Source organism: Lampris incognitus, chromosome 5 (genome assembly GCF_029633865.1).
Source record: "Lampris incognitus isolate fLamInc1 chromosome 5, fLamInc1.hap2, whole genome shotgun sequence".
Classification (NCBI taxonomy): domain Eukaryota; kingdom Metazoa; phylum Chordata; class Actinopteri; order Lampriformes; family Lampridae; genus Lampris; species Lampris incognitus.
The window spans coordinates 4,162,869-4,177,231 of record NC_079215.1 but is presented as its reverse complement, the minus strand read 5'-3'; the positions used below and the strand labels follow the sequence as shown (position 1 = coordinate 4,177,231).

Here is a 14,363-nt window from a genome sequence, read left to right as displayed (position 1 = left end):
TTAATCAAATCCCTCCAGTCAGTCTGGCAGCTCCACTGAAAGGACAATGGAAACCTCTTTTCTATGTACTGGAAAATATTCTGTTGGTGCACTCAAGGCAAGTGGTAAATCATGTTGTTGGGAAAATTACAGATAACATCTGTGTATAATAGAATGCTAGTCTTTTTCATGTTGTTGGTGTATATACTCATTCACACCTCACATCAATACGATCAACTTTTCTATGCGTTAAGTGAGCTTTGTTGTTATTTTATTTAACACTTGTTAACAGGATGACCGGGACCTGATGCCACTGCTGCCAATGGCCCCTCCTGTCAACCGACACAGACCAGACCCACCATTTGGGCCACAACCAGACCCACTACCCAACCCACTATTATATCCATCACTGCCAGAGGCCTCATCAGACCCCCTGCCCAAAGTAAGAGACTCAGTGGGCTTCAGCCCTATAGCAGCACACACCCAGTCGCATCAAGTGCTCAGACCAGGGCAAGCCCTGCCAATGCTGGAGGTGCCAAACTCAAATCCAGGGGACAATGGACCCACCATGATATATGTCTACAGACCATGGACACAGGAAGAAATGAGGTCTGCCACAGCTGACCTTCCCAACATTGAGACAGAGGGAGTGGATGAATATGCCAGATTGCTGCAGGAACTGATAGAACAATACCAGCCCAGTTTGACCAAATTGAGGAGATTGCTGCAGTTTCAACTGCGATTGAAATGGGGCTGTGTACAAGGCAATTGGCCTTGGCAAGACCAACGATACAACTGACAAGGAGGATGGCCCTACCACCAAAAAGTACAGGCACTAATGAAAAGATTGAGATGACAATTCAAGCCAATGATGAGATGGGATGCCATAAAGAATTGTCAATAGGGACAAAATGAGACTGTTGTTGATTACCTTTAAGCTCTCACAGATAGCAGCGGGATGGCTCTCCCAGCAAGTTGCAATAACAACTCCCCTTGGGAGCAACAGCTCAAAAAGTGTGCAATGGAAACTCTGTCAAGAGATTACGAGGTACATCAGAAAACACTGCATTGGCTGGGACACGGGAAGAATGAAGACCATGAAAGACTATGTAATCCATGCAGAAAAAGCAGCAGTGGCCTTAGCAGAAAAGAACAAAGTAAACAGGAGAAACTGTCGAGCCGCAAATGGCCCATTTGCATGCTTATCAGGCTCAAGCTGGAGGGCAAGGACGAGTCATGGTGGAGAGTGCGGAGGCCGCAGCCATGCTCCAGGCAGAGCGAGGAGAACGGAGGATGATGGCTGTTGGGTGTGTAGAGGGCCAGACCACTGGGCCAGAGACTGCCCACAGAGAAACACAGGCGCGAGAGTGCACAGCCGGCTGCCAGGGGTGAGGGTGACAGCCCCGCAACATGACTGGCAGGAGGAGGCATGACTGGCAGTGGAGACGGATGGCACGAGGCAGGACTGGTGACAGCACTAACACACACACACACTACTGAGTCAGGTGCCCACTGAATTGACAGAACAATTCCCCAAACTTACATTGACTGTGAAGGCAAAGATGTACCCTCCTGACAGACTCGGAGGACCACACTATCAGTGTTAAAGTGAACTGAATTAACTACACTGGTAAAAATGAGCAGCAGGTACAGGGGCAGGTGACAAAGGAGCGACTTACAACTTCCCTGAGCACTATGTTGCCTTTTGGACATAAATTCAAAAAGTCACTTTTATCTGAGTGAGCAGAGAGTGTCTAAGGTGCAGGAAGCTGCTGTGCTTGCTGATGTCTTGGCTCATGAAGTAGTTTTTAGTGACAAATTCGGCGTGGAAAGATAGCGATGCAAATTCACATTCACAGCGGCCTCACCCAGTACTGCTGTGGGATGATGGTGGCACAAATTCCCATTTGCAGTGGCCTCACCCAGTACCGTCCATGCAATGTCTTTGTCCACATCTGCGTCAAAGCTTTTGTCTTCGTTTGTTGGCTGGGAGAGCTGGTGCTGGATCGGCTGCGAGAGCTTGGTCTGCTGCGCTGTGGGCCCAGGGACCACGGCCTTGCCCGGAGCTGCACCCGAGGAGGTAACACCGAGGGCGGTCTGACAGGATGCGAAAGCGGGCCAGGCTAAGCTAACTGCTAGCCCATGCAGACCGGCAGTTCCGATAACACATAGTGGGTTTTTACGAATACCTATTTTGTATAAATATTTCAAAAATTCTTTGTTTTCAGGGAGCAAAAAAAAAAACCCCTCCAAAAACATGTCAAATAGCTGGTGTTCCCGGCCGCAGAGCATCCGGTCTGAACAGACACAACTGGTTAACATGGGCGGCGAAAGGAAGTGGGAAAAACTTCACAGCACTTCCGCCTTTTGTGCGAACCCTGTGTCAGTTCTTGGCCCATGGAACTTCAGAGACAACAGTTTTCATTCGTACGGATTTTTTTGTTTGTTTATATTTTGTATGTTTGGCGCCCTCGAATTTGGGCGGGTGGTGGCAGGGTTCACAACATTAATATCAGCGTTTATTACTTTAGAGTTGAGTTTATCGGTTTGAATGTGGATTAGGAATTGAACATTACTTTTAAAATTATTTCCTTTTCAATGATGTTTATGGTTATACATGTTTATTGCTGGGTTTATGAAAACCATAAACCAATATTACATTTAAGTATTCATAATTATTATAATAGTTTATTGAAGAACACCCCTCCCTTTTCTCCCTAATTGTATCCGGCCAATTACCCCACTCTTCTGAGCCTTTCTAGTCATTGCTCCACCCCCTCTGCCGATCCGGAGAGGGCTGCAGACTACGACATGTCTCCTCCGATACATGTGGAGTCACCAGCCGCCTCTTTTCACCTGACAGTGAGGAGTTTCACCAGGGGGACGTAGCGCGTGGGAGGATCACGTTGTTCTCTCCAGTCCCCCCCCCCCCCCCCCGAACAGGCGCCCCAACCGACCAGAAGAGGCAGTAGTGCAACGACCAGGACACATACCCAATCTGGCTTCCCACCCGCAGACACGGCCAAGTGTGTCTGTAGGGATGCCCGACCAAGCCAAAGGTAACATGGGGATTCGAACCGGCGATCCCCATGTTGGTAGGCAACAGAATAGACCACCACGCTACCCGGATATCCGGGCATGCCATTGTTGATGATCATTCTGTGATAGAGAGTGCACAGTTACCATCCCATGCGCAGGCTGCAGAACTGTTCGCCCTGACCCGCGCATGTGTCCTGGCTCGTGGCAAATCCCTTGTTGTGTACACCTTGTTGTCTACACTGACAGTCGCTATGCTTTTGGTGTAGTGCATGATTTTGGAAAGCTGTGAGAAATGAGAGACTTTCTAACCTCCACCGGAAAGGCTACCTCTCATGCCGACTTAATTAAAACAAATTTTACAGGCTGCTCTACTTCCCAGACAGTTGGCGATGTGTAAATGTGATGCTCATACTAACCGCAAAGAACCTGTCTCTCTAGGTAACGCCAGAGCAGATGCAGCTGCCAGAACCCCGACCGTTGTGTCAACCACACCTCAAATGACACAGATAATAATGTCACCTGTTGCCTCAACAACAGATCTCATTCACTTTCATGCCTCTGCCCCGCCGACAGAGAAAGCAGCTCGGAAACCAACTTGTTGTACATATGTAAAGAGCATCTGGCAGGCCCCAGACGGGCATCCCTGCTGACCCATGAAGTTTGTTTCCTCACTATGCAAAGTTGTCACATGGCAAGGATCATGTAGGCAGCTGGGGCGTCCGGGTAGTGTAGTAGTCTATTCCGTTGCCTACCAACATGGGGATCCCGGTTCGAATCCCTGTGTTACCTCCGGCTTGGTCAGGCGTCTCTACAGACACAACTGGCCGTGTCTGCAGGTGGGAAGCCGGATATGGGTATGTGTCCTGGTCGCTGCACTATGACCTCCTCTGGTCGGTCAGGGTGCCTGTTCAGGGGGGAGGGCAACTGGGGGGAATAGCGTGATCCTCCCACGTGCTACGTCCCCCTGGTGAAACTCCTCACTGTCAGGTGAAGAGAAGCGGCTGGCGACTCCACATGTATCAGAGGAGGCATGATGTACTTTATTAATCCCTTTGGGGAAATTATTAAAATTAACTCATCCTAGCGGTGTAGCTAGGAGCAGTGGGCAGCCGCCACGCAGTGCCCAGGGACTAACGCCAGTTCGTCTTGCCAAGCCTTGGTCAAGGGCACAGACAAGAGTATTAACCCTACCATGCATGTCTTTTTGATGGTGGGAGAAACCAGAGCACCCAGAATAAACCCACCACAAACACGGGGAGAACATGCAAATTCTACACAGAGGGCAACCTAGGATGCCCCCCCAAGGTTGGACAACCCCGGGGTTCGAACCCAGACCTTCTTGCTGTGAGGCAACAGAGCTAACCACTGGGCCACCGTGCCCCCTCAAGTGGTAGTCTCCAGCCCTCCTGGATCAGCAGAGGGGGTGGGGCAGCAACCAGGAAGGCTCGGAAGAGTGGGGTAATTGGCTGGAAACAATTGGGGAGAAAAGTGGGGGTGGGGGAGACAGTAAACACACTACTGTTCACACCAGACTGGATTCTCAAATTATTCTCACAAATTTTGCCAGAAATGTCTAGTATGGCCCTGTGATGGCCCGGCGGTCGGTCCAGGGTGTCTCCCCGCCTGCCACCCAATGACTGCTGGGATAGGCTCCAGCATCCCTGCGACCCTGAGAGCAGGATAAGCGGTTTGGATAATGGATGGATGGATGTCCAGTATGCCTACAAAACGACCCTGGTAGGGGCATACAGACCACGCCTTCAGCTCACACTCCTCAGCTCTCCCCTTCTGAACATGTGATGATGGATTTAATTGAGTTGAGCCATGTGAGACGAGGCTGTGATGATAACCGCATGACCGCAGTCATGTGATACCTGCCCCCCGCCGTAGACCTCATTACTACCATCAGCGCAATTTTTTTCTTTGTATTTCATATTTTTGCTGGTGAATGTTACAGGAGTGCATATGGCGTGTGATGTGCATATAACACAGTAATAAATATAAACACAATAATCATTGTTTGGTTATCATCATTGGCTGTCTTCCATCCTATGTTCAACAGCTTCTGGAGTAAAAAAAAACTTCAGTTGCCCGTCACTTCACCTTCACCAGCGAGGGGGGGGCAGTCCATTAAACATATGGAGGACTTATTTTGTGTGTCAGGAATCAGGAAGGAACACTTTGTCATTTCACCTCATGTACTTGTGCACATGAAGTGAAACGAGATGCCGTTTGCCCCAGCCCACAGCAGCACAACATACAGACAAAACACATCCAAGAACTACAAGAACACACATATTCAAACTAACACACATATCCAAACCAAACAACAACAAAAATCACTGTCCAAGGGAACAAACGCCAGCCAGGATGACTGTTGGAACTGCCGGTCTACATGGGCTAGCAGTTAACCTAGCCTGCCCCAATTACGTGTCCTGTCAGAGCACCCTCCGTGTTTCCTCCTTGGTCACAGCTTCAGTCAGGGGCCGTGGTCCCTGTGGCAACCGGACGACGCAGACCAAGCTCTCCCAGCTGATCCAGCGCCAACTCTTCCAGCCAGACACCCATGACACACCACCCCGCACTCCTCGCGACAACATCAAGAACACCATAGACAACACCAGGTGAGGCCGCCGCCAGACCGCCCTCGGTGTTATCGGAACTGCCGGTCTGCATGGCCTAGCAGTTAGCTTAGCCTGCCCTGCTTCCGCGTCCTGTCAGACCGCCCTCGGTGTTACCTCCTCGGGTGGAGCTCTGGGCAAGGCCGTGGTCCCTGGGCCCTCAGCGCAGCAGACCAAGCTCTCGCAGCCGATCCAGCGCCAGCTCTCCCAGCCAACAAACAAAGACAAAAACTTAGATGCAGACGTGGACAAAGACACTGCATTGACCGTACTGGGTGAGGCTTCCGCAACTGTGAATTCATGCCGCCATCTTCCCACACCGGTACTGGGTGAGGCCGCTGCAAATGTGAATCTTCCCACACCGGAAGCGGTGTCCGATTATTATTCATTATTTCTAGGCTTGAGTACTTGTGATATCTACAGATAACGTTCAGCTGAATACATATATACACACACAATACACAGACATAAAAGACAGAAGCATAAAGTAAACTGTTGGAATTTGATTTTAACTGTGGGGGCTTACAGCGAACACACTTCTCTTACGTGGACTCGCCCATACAGTTGATGCTAGCCGCTAGACGTTATCCGATTCAACAATGGCAACAAATCTAGTTCCACCTCACTTAGGTTGTCCGTCAGGATGCCCCCTATAGGTGGCGCATGTTTGTTTAAAGCATGGGGCGCTACTCCACATGCAGTTCTCTGGTTCTCCACTAACTGGAGATCTTGTGCCTTTCCACTGTTGAGATGCATTGATCATCTGCAAAGCCACGATGTCCCCCGGTCCATAACATCAGTCTGTCGATGAATACACCTAGGACTGCTGCTACCCATAGGAGTAGCAGGATTCATTATGGAGGTTTACTCCTCTAGATCCACCGTGGTCTGCTCTGTTGTCTCCTGACAACGTTAACAGGATTACCGTGAGGAGGGTGTGGCTCTTCACCACGCACGGACGGTCATTCATCATGGAGAGGCTATATTTTGCACCTCACATGATGCTGGGGTGTATGGAGACCAGTCTAGGACGCCACGAAAGGCCATCTAGGACAGGTACTACTCCTGTACTTAACCCCTTAATCTAGTTCCACAGCCAAATATTATGTCGCTTATTTTGGCACATTTTGCCTTTGAGCCAGACGACAAGGGGCAGCCAAGAGAATTTGGACGAGGCAATATACCACATTTGTAGAATTTTTTTTTTTTTTTTTTTGGCAGGGGGGGGTATTAGCGGTAAACCACCAAACCTCACGGAAACATTGCTTTTTCACTTTAGTAAGAAAAGATCCATATCATCACAGCTCTAATGTTAGGGAGAGAAATATTGTCTGGTGATAGGAGACATGTTCTCCAAATGGGTTTCCCAACCAAACATGCTGACGCTGACACAGGGGCTAGGGTGTTGCTGGGGGACAGCCTACCAAGGCGGGGAATACCCGAATGCATCAGCAGCAACAACAGACCACATTTCGCTTATCAGGCGGTAGCCCATCTCTCCCAGTTGGTTGTTTCTGACTTAAAGAAACACTGTGCCTACCACCGACAGAGTGAGACCATACCAACTGCTCCTGATCACCCCCACGGCAGTCAAGATCACAGAGAGAGAGCCACATGGGTCCACGCCAACCACTGCAGACGGGCCCCTGGACTCCTGGGGGACGGCAGCCAACAAGAGAAGGAGAACAGTGGTGGAAACCCCCCCACCCGCAGAGGAAATGAAGCAGAAGACCTCAGGCTAAAGGACGGACGCCACCCACAGGTGGTCACAGCAATAGTGAGGAATGGGTAGCAGGAGTTGTAGGTGGCATGGCCACCCAGTACATGGCTCTGAAGCAGAAAGAAGATCAGCCACATGACGACCCAGACTGGACACCCCCTGGTTATTATGAGTAAGCCATGGCAAGGCAGTACTGCTGAAGTGACACAGCCAGGTCAAGCCTCTGACATGACATGATATGACCCCATGTACAAATCCCTCTGAATTCAATTCAATCAAATGGGTTTCACTTACAATCATCATCATGATTATTAGTAGCATAATCGGTTTCTCCATTTTCTGTGCCTGTGTAGGAGTGTCTTTCATTCTCTCTCTAGTATCTGTCTCTCTTTATCAGTCTGTCTGTGTCTTACTTATTTACCCCCCCCCCTTTTCTCCCCCAATTGTATCCAGCCAATTACCCCACTCTTCCAAGCTGTCCCAGTCACTGCTCCACCCCCTCTGCCGATCGGGGGAGGGCTGCAGACTACCACATCCGATACACGTGGAGTCGCCAGCCACTTCTTTTCACCTGACAGTGAGGAGTTTCACCAGGGGGGATGTAGCGCGTGGGAGGGTCACCCTATTCCCCCCAGTATGTAGCGCGTGGGAGGATCACCCTATTCCCCCCAGTTCCCCCTCCCCCCTGAACAGGCGCCCCGACCAACCAGAGGAGGCGCTAGTGCAGCGACCAGGACACATACCCGCTTCCCATCCGCAGACACGGCCAGTTGTGTCCATAGGGACACCCGACCAAGCCGGAGGTAACAAGGGGATTCGATCCGGCTATTCCCATGTTGGTAGGCAACGGAATAGACCGCTATGCTACCCAGACCTGTCTGTGTCTCCACCTAAAGTACCAAGTGGTTCCAAAGTGGGTGGGTGTGTGTGTGTGTTACACATACATGTGTGTATTTGCATGTCTAGGTGAGTGTGTGTGTAACCATGCACATTTATTTGTTAATGTCCGTCTGGCACCTGAATAGACAACCACCAGCTTAGGAAGAATAGGAGGGTTTACAAAGGAGCAGTCTTTCACACTTTGGACACAAATATCCACTGTGGGACACACACACACTCACCAACAATATTAAAAATGCCTTTGCGTTGGGTTGTCAAGATATCTGTTGCTAGGACACTGAGCAGTTTTGTGATATGATGTTTACTAGGGGGAGAAAGCCAAGGCACTCCGGTCACAGCTGGGCTTTTGTGTGTGTGTGTGTGTGTGTGTGTGTGTGTGTGTGTGTGTGTGTGTGTGTGTGTGTGTGTGTGTGTGTGTGTGTGTGTGTGGGTGTGGGTGTGTGTGGGTGTGTGTATACAGTAAGCAGCTCTCTCTACCTCCCCTTTTAATTTTCTCATCCTTTTTGTCAGCTGGCTCATTTCACGTGACCCCGTCTTTCATTCCTCCCCTCCCTTCCTCACTCCTGCTCCCTTTATCCTCTCGTTGTTAAGATGCGACTCCGGTCGTCTCAATATCCCTTCCATCCATCTCGCTGCCCTCGCTCTCCCCCTCGCGCTGTCGCTCCCAGCAGAGGGTGAGAAAGACAAACTTTCCCACTCGTTTACAAGTCATCCTCCTCCCATCTCTCTGTCTCTCCGTCTCTCCCCAAAATACAGATTACACGGGGCGTCTGGGTAGTGTAGTGGTCTATTCAGTTGCCTACCAACCCCGGGATCGCCAGTTCAAATCCCCATGTTACCTCCGGCTTGGTCGGGTGTCCCTACAGACACAATTGGCCGTGTCTGCGGATGGGAAGCCGGATGTGGGTATGTGTCCTAGTCGTTGCACTAGCGCCCCCTCTGGTTGGTCGGGTCACCTGTTCGGGGGGGGGGGGACTGGGGGGGATAGCGTGATCCTCCCACATGCTACATCCCCCTGGTGAAACTCCTCACTGTCAGGTGAAAAGAGGTTGCTGGTGACTCCACATGAATGGGAGGAGGCATGTGGTCGTCTGCAGCCCTCCCCGGATTGGCAGAGGGGGTGTAGCAGCAACCGGGTCGGCTCGGAAGAGCGGGGTAATTGGCCGGAATTGGTTGCTGTGGGGCGTTAACACTCGGGGAGGCATGGCTCAGGAGGTAGAGCGGGTTGTCTAGGTCACTAGTTTAATCCCCGGCTCCTCCAGAGAGCATGCCGAAGTGTCCTTGAACAAGACACTGAACCCCCAACTGCTCCTTGATGAGCAGGTTGGCGCCTTGCATGGTGGCTTCCGCCATCAGTGTATGAATGTGTGTGAATGGGTGAATGTGAGACATACACTGTAAATTAAATGTCTTTTCTCCCGGTGTGGGAAGATGGCGGCGCGGACTCGCGTTTGCAGCGGCCTCACCCAGTACCAATTATGCAGGGTCTATGCAGGGTCTTTGTCCACATCTACGTCTACGTTTGTGTCATCGTGTGAAGTTTTTATTTTGATCGTCGATTTCACTTGGCTGGGACAGCTGGCGCTGGATCGACTGAGAGAGCTTGATCTGCGGCGTCCTGCGGGCCTGAGGAGGAGACACCAAAGGCGGTCTGATGGTACGCAGAAGCATGGCAGGCTAAGCTAACTGCTAGCCCACAGCCCTGCCTGAGAGGGAACACCGGGGCAGTCTGGCGGCGGCCTTGCCTAGCGTCGACTGTGCGGTGTTTTTGTCTGTGTCTGTGTCTGTGTTTGTGTCGTTATGTGAAGTGCGGGGGAGGTGTGTCGAAGGTTTCTGGCTGGAGAGCTGGCGTTGGATCAGCTGGGGGAGCCTGGTCTGCTGTATCCGATGGGCCCAATGACCACGGCCCTGCCTGGAGCTGCACCTGAAGAGGGGACATCGACGGCGGTCTGACGGGACGCAGAAGCGGGGCAGGCTAAGCTAACTGATAGCCCATGGAGACCGGCAGTTCCGACAGTCATCCTGGCCGGCGTTCGTTCTCTGGATGGTGGAATTTTTGGACCGTGTTACACTGGGTGGACTGTGTTGCTGGCTGTTTGTTTGTTTTTTTGCTTTGTTTTCTCTGTTTTTGTTGTTTTTGGATGTGTTTTTGTCTTGTGTTGCACTGCTGTGGGCTGGGGAAAACGGCATTTCATTTCTTTTGTGTACATAGGACACGAGATGAAATGACGAACTGTTCCTGAGTCCTAAAGCCCTTTGAGTGGTTGGTAGACCAGAAACGTGCTGCTTAAGTGCAGTGGACTTCTGGTAGCTATGGAGCAAGTGGGCAGTCTTTCTGCAAAGAGAAAAACACTCAGCTCTTCCACTTGTGTACGCAACCACAATACCGCTGTTAAGTGAAGGCGGCCATTGTGTAAAAATAGCCATTACTGCAATCTGCTGATTTTACAACGGTTGTTTGTGAAGCGACCTGATTGGCCGGGAGTCATGTGTCATTCACAGTTACATCACAGGAGCCACATGACCTCACCTGTATTAATCCACCTCAGCAACGGACATATTTCTAAATATCAGTAAAATATCCAGACAGTCTGACTCAGAAAACAAACACGGGGAGACACCACCAGTGAAGTGAGCGAGCTAACCTGACGCTAACGCTAACACACGTCCTACAGCACACCTCCGCTGACGGCACAATGAACGGCAATTTAGAGATTCCGTCCATCCATTATCTGAACCACTCATCCTGCTCTCAGGGTCACGGGGATGCTGGAGCCTACAGTCATTGGACGGCAGGCGGGGAGACACCCTGGACAGGCTACCAGGCAATCACAGGGCCGACACACACGCACGCACGCACACAGACGCACACACGCACACACACACACACACATTCATACCTAGGGACAATTTAGTACGGCCGACTCACCTGACCTACATGTCTTTGAGCTGTGGGAGGAAACTGGAGCCCCCAGAGGAAACCCACACAGACACGGGTAGAACATGCAGACTCCACACAGAGGAACGACCCCCAAGGTTCGAGTACCCCGGGGCTCGAACCCAGGACCTTCTTGCTGTGAGGCAACCGCGCCAACCACCGCGCCGCCTCAGTTGGCAATATACAATTAATTAAACAATACACCACGCCCGCCTCAGAGGACAGCTCGACATATATCTTGACAGCCTCTTAATGTTTCACGGGCGGACTTGCAGACATCATTAAAATAAGAAGAAAAAAAAATACAGCGACTGAGGGAGCTATTTTTTATCTGTACAAGGCAATCGCTGAGTTGGGCCTAACGGCACCGATGACAGCATGCCATGCAGTCTCACACAGCACACAGAGCTGTTCGATGTGCAGCTCCCCACAGAACTTAAACTCCTCCTCTCCGCTTGTACAACTGCTTTGACTTTGCTTGATGTTTTGTCATGTTATTCTCGGCACTTTGAGGTCCCAGTGTGTATATGAAAGCACGTGTACGAAAATACTAGACAAATCGCGTCCCTTATGGACTCAATACGGGATGCAGCATTTTATTTCCCACTACAGGACCGCCCCGTATTATAAGGGCGGGGTTATTTATCTTATTTGACAACTGTTATTTGTAGTGTTGCAACATGTTAATCTGCATGTGTTACTCTGTAGCTAGTTTACATGACAGCAACATTTGTTTCCCCTCTGTTGTTTGAAATGTAACCCAACAGTTAATTGGTTGCATAGCAACAAGCCACTTCTGGTGGAGCTACATCATTTGGTGGAAAAAAATTGCAAAAATATTAAAAACATATTTAATGTTTCTGGGGTTCTTTCCTTTGCATCTAATACTGTTGCAGAAAAGCGACTGAACACTCAAAGTTATCGTGTTACCACAATAAAGTCATGGATTTGATCGACAGAACCAGCACCCCCCCCCCCCCGTTTTTCTCCCCAGTTGTACCCGGCCAATTACCCCACTGGCCAATTACCCCACTCTTCCGAGCCGTCCCGGTCTCTGCTCCACTCCCTCTGCCGATCTGGGGAGGGCTGCAGACTACCACATTCCTCCTGCCATGACAGTGAGGAGTTTCACCAGGGGGACATAGCGCGTGGGAGGATCAAGCTATTCCCCCTCCCCCCTGAACGGTTGCCCCGACTGACCAAAGGAGGCGCTAGTGCAGCGACCAGGACACATACCCACATCCAGCTTCCCACCCGCAGACACGGCCAATTGTGTCTCTAAGGACACCCGACCAAGCCAAAGGCAACACAGGGATTCGATCCGGCGATCCCCGTGTTGATGGGCAACGGAATAGACTGCTACGTTACCCGGATGCCGGGGAGAACTAGTCCTTTCTGACTCGTGCCTGCGACCAAATCGCAGCTGTGATGTTATGTACAACACACTCCCTAATTGCTTAATTGGGAAACTAACTAGAGCGTCTTGCACCTCGCGTCACCAACATAGGCAGACCTCTTAAACTCACACCAAGCGACACACAGAAAGAGTGGATATCAACGACAAATGCAGTATAACTGTAGTGAACAGAGAAGAAAGTAGGCTACTAAACTTAGTGTGACACACACACACACACCACCAGTCCTATTTGAACTCATTCCATGTGAGATCAGCTGATAGTCAAGACCATTACGCTGTTAATGATTTATTCTAATAGCCTGGTTCCTCAACACACACACACACACACACACACACACACACACACACACACACACACACACACACACACACACACACGTAAACAGCACAGTCATACATAACAGTACTGGATTAGTGAGGCTCTCATAACATGTTTGATAAGGGAAGTTAAATGGACAAGTTACACAACATCTCCCACATTCATGTACTTTTAACTGCTTGCCACCCCCCCACCCCCCACAGGTGCAATACCTATCTCTGTTGGCCTCCTGCTCCAATTTAGGGCTGTGTGTTGGTAAGAATCTGGTGATACAATATATATCACGATACAGGGGTTACAATTCAATATATGGTGATATACTGTGATACTGTACGAAAAGTGATATATTGTGATACTGTACGAAAAGTGATATATTGTGATACTGTAAGAAAGGTGATATATTGTGATACTGAGAAAGGTGATATATTGTGATAGTGTAAGAAAGGTGATATATTGTGATACTGTAAGAAAGGTGATATACTGTGATACTGTGAGAAAGGTGATATATTGTGATACTGTAAGAAAGGTGATATACTGTGATACTGTGAGAAAGGTGATATATTGTGATACTTTAAGAAAGGTGATATATTTATACTGTGAGAAAGGTGATATATTGTGATACTGTGAGAAAGGTGATATATTGTGATACTGTAAGAAAGGTGATATATTGATAGTGTGAGAAAGGTGATATATTGTGATACTGTACGAAAGGTGATATATTGTGATACTGTGAGAAAGGTGATATATTGTCATACTGTAAGAAGGTGATATATTGATACTGTGAGAAAGGTGATATATTGTGATACTGTGAGAAAGATGATATATTGTGATACTTTAAGAAAGGTGATATATTTATACTGTGAGAAAGGTGATATATTGTGATACTGTGAGAAAGGTGATATATTGTGATACTGTAAGAAAGGTGATATATTGTGATACTGTACGAAAGGTGATATACTGTGATACTGTAAAGGTGATATATTGATACTGTGAGAAAGGTGATATATTGTGATACTGTAAGAAAGGGGATATATTAATACTGTAAGAAAGGTGATATATTGTGATACTGTGAGAAAGGTGATATATTGTGATACTTTAAGAAAGGTGATATATTTATACTGTAAGAAGGTGATATATTGATACTGTGAGAAAGGTGATATATTGTGATACTGTAAAAAAGGGGATATATTATGATACTATACGAAAGGTGATATATTGTGATACTGTAAGAAAGGTGATATATTGATACTATGAGAAAGGTGATATATTGTGATACTGTAAGAAAGGTGATATACGTACTGTGATACTGTAAGAAATGTGATATATTGTGATACTGTGAGAAAGGTGATATATTGATACTGTGAGAAAGGTGATATATTGCAATACTGTGAGAAAGGGGTTATATTGTGATACTGTAAGAAAGGTGATAT

At 48.9% G+C, this 14,363-nt stretch overlaps 1 protein-coding gene across 1 annotated transcript in view; it reads right to left on the bottom strand.

The window, feature by feature from the left end:
- The window catches only part of LOC130112356 (slit homolog 1 protein-like), a 218,539-nt gene that overhangs the window by 118,224 nt on the left and 85,952 nt on the right, over window positions 1-14,363 (bottom strand).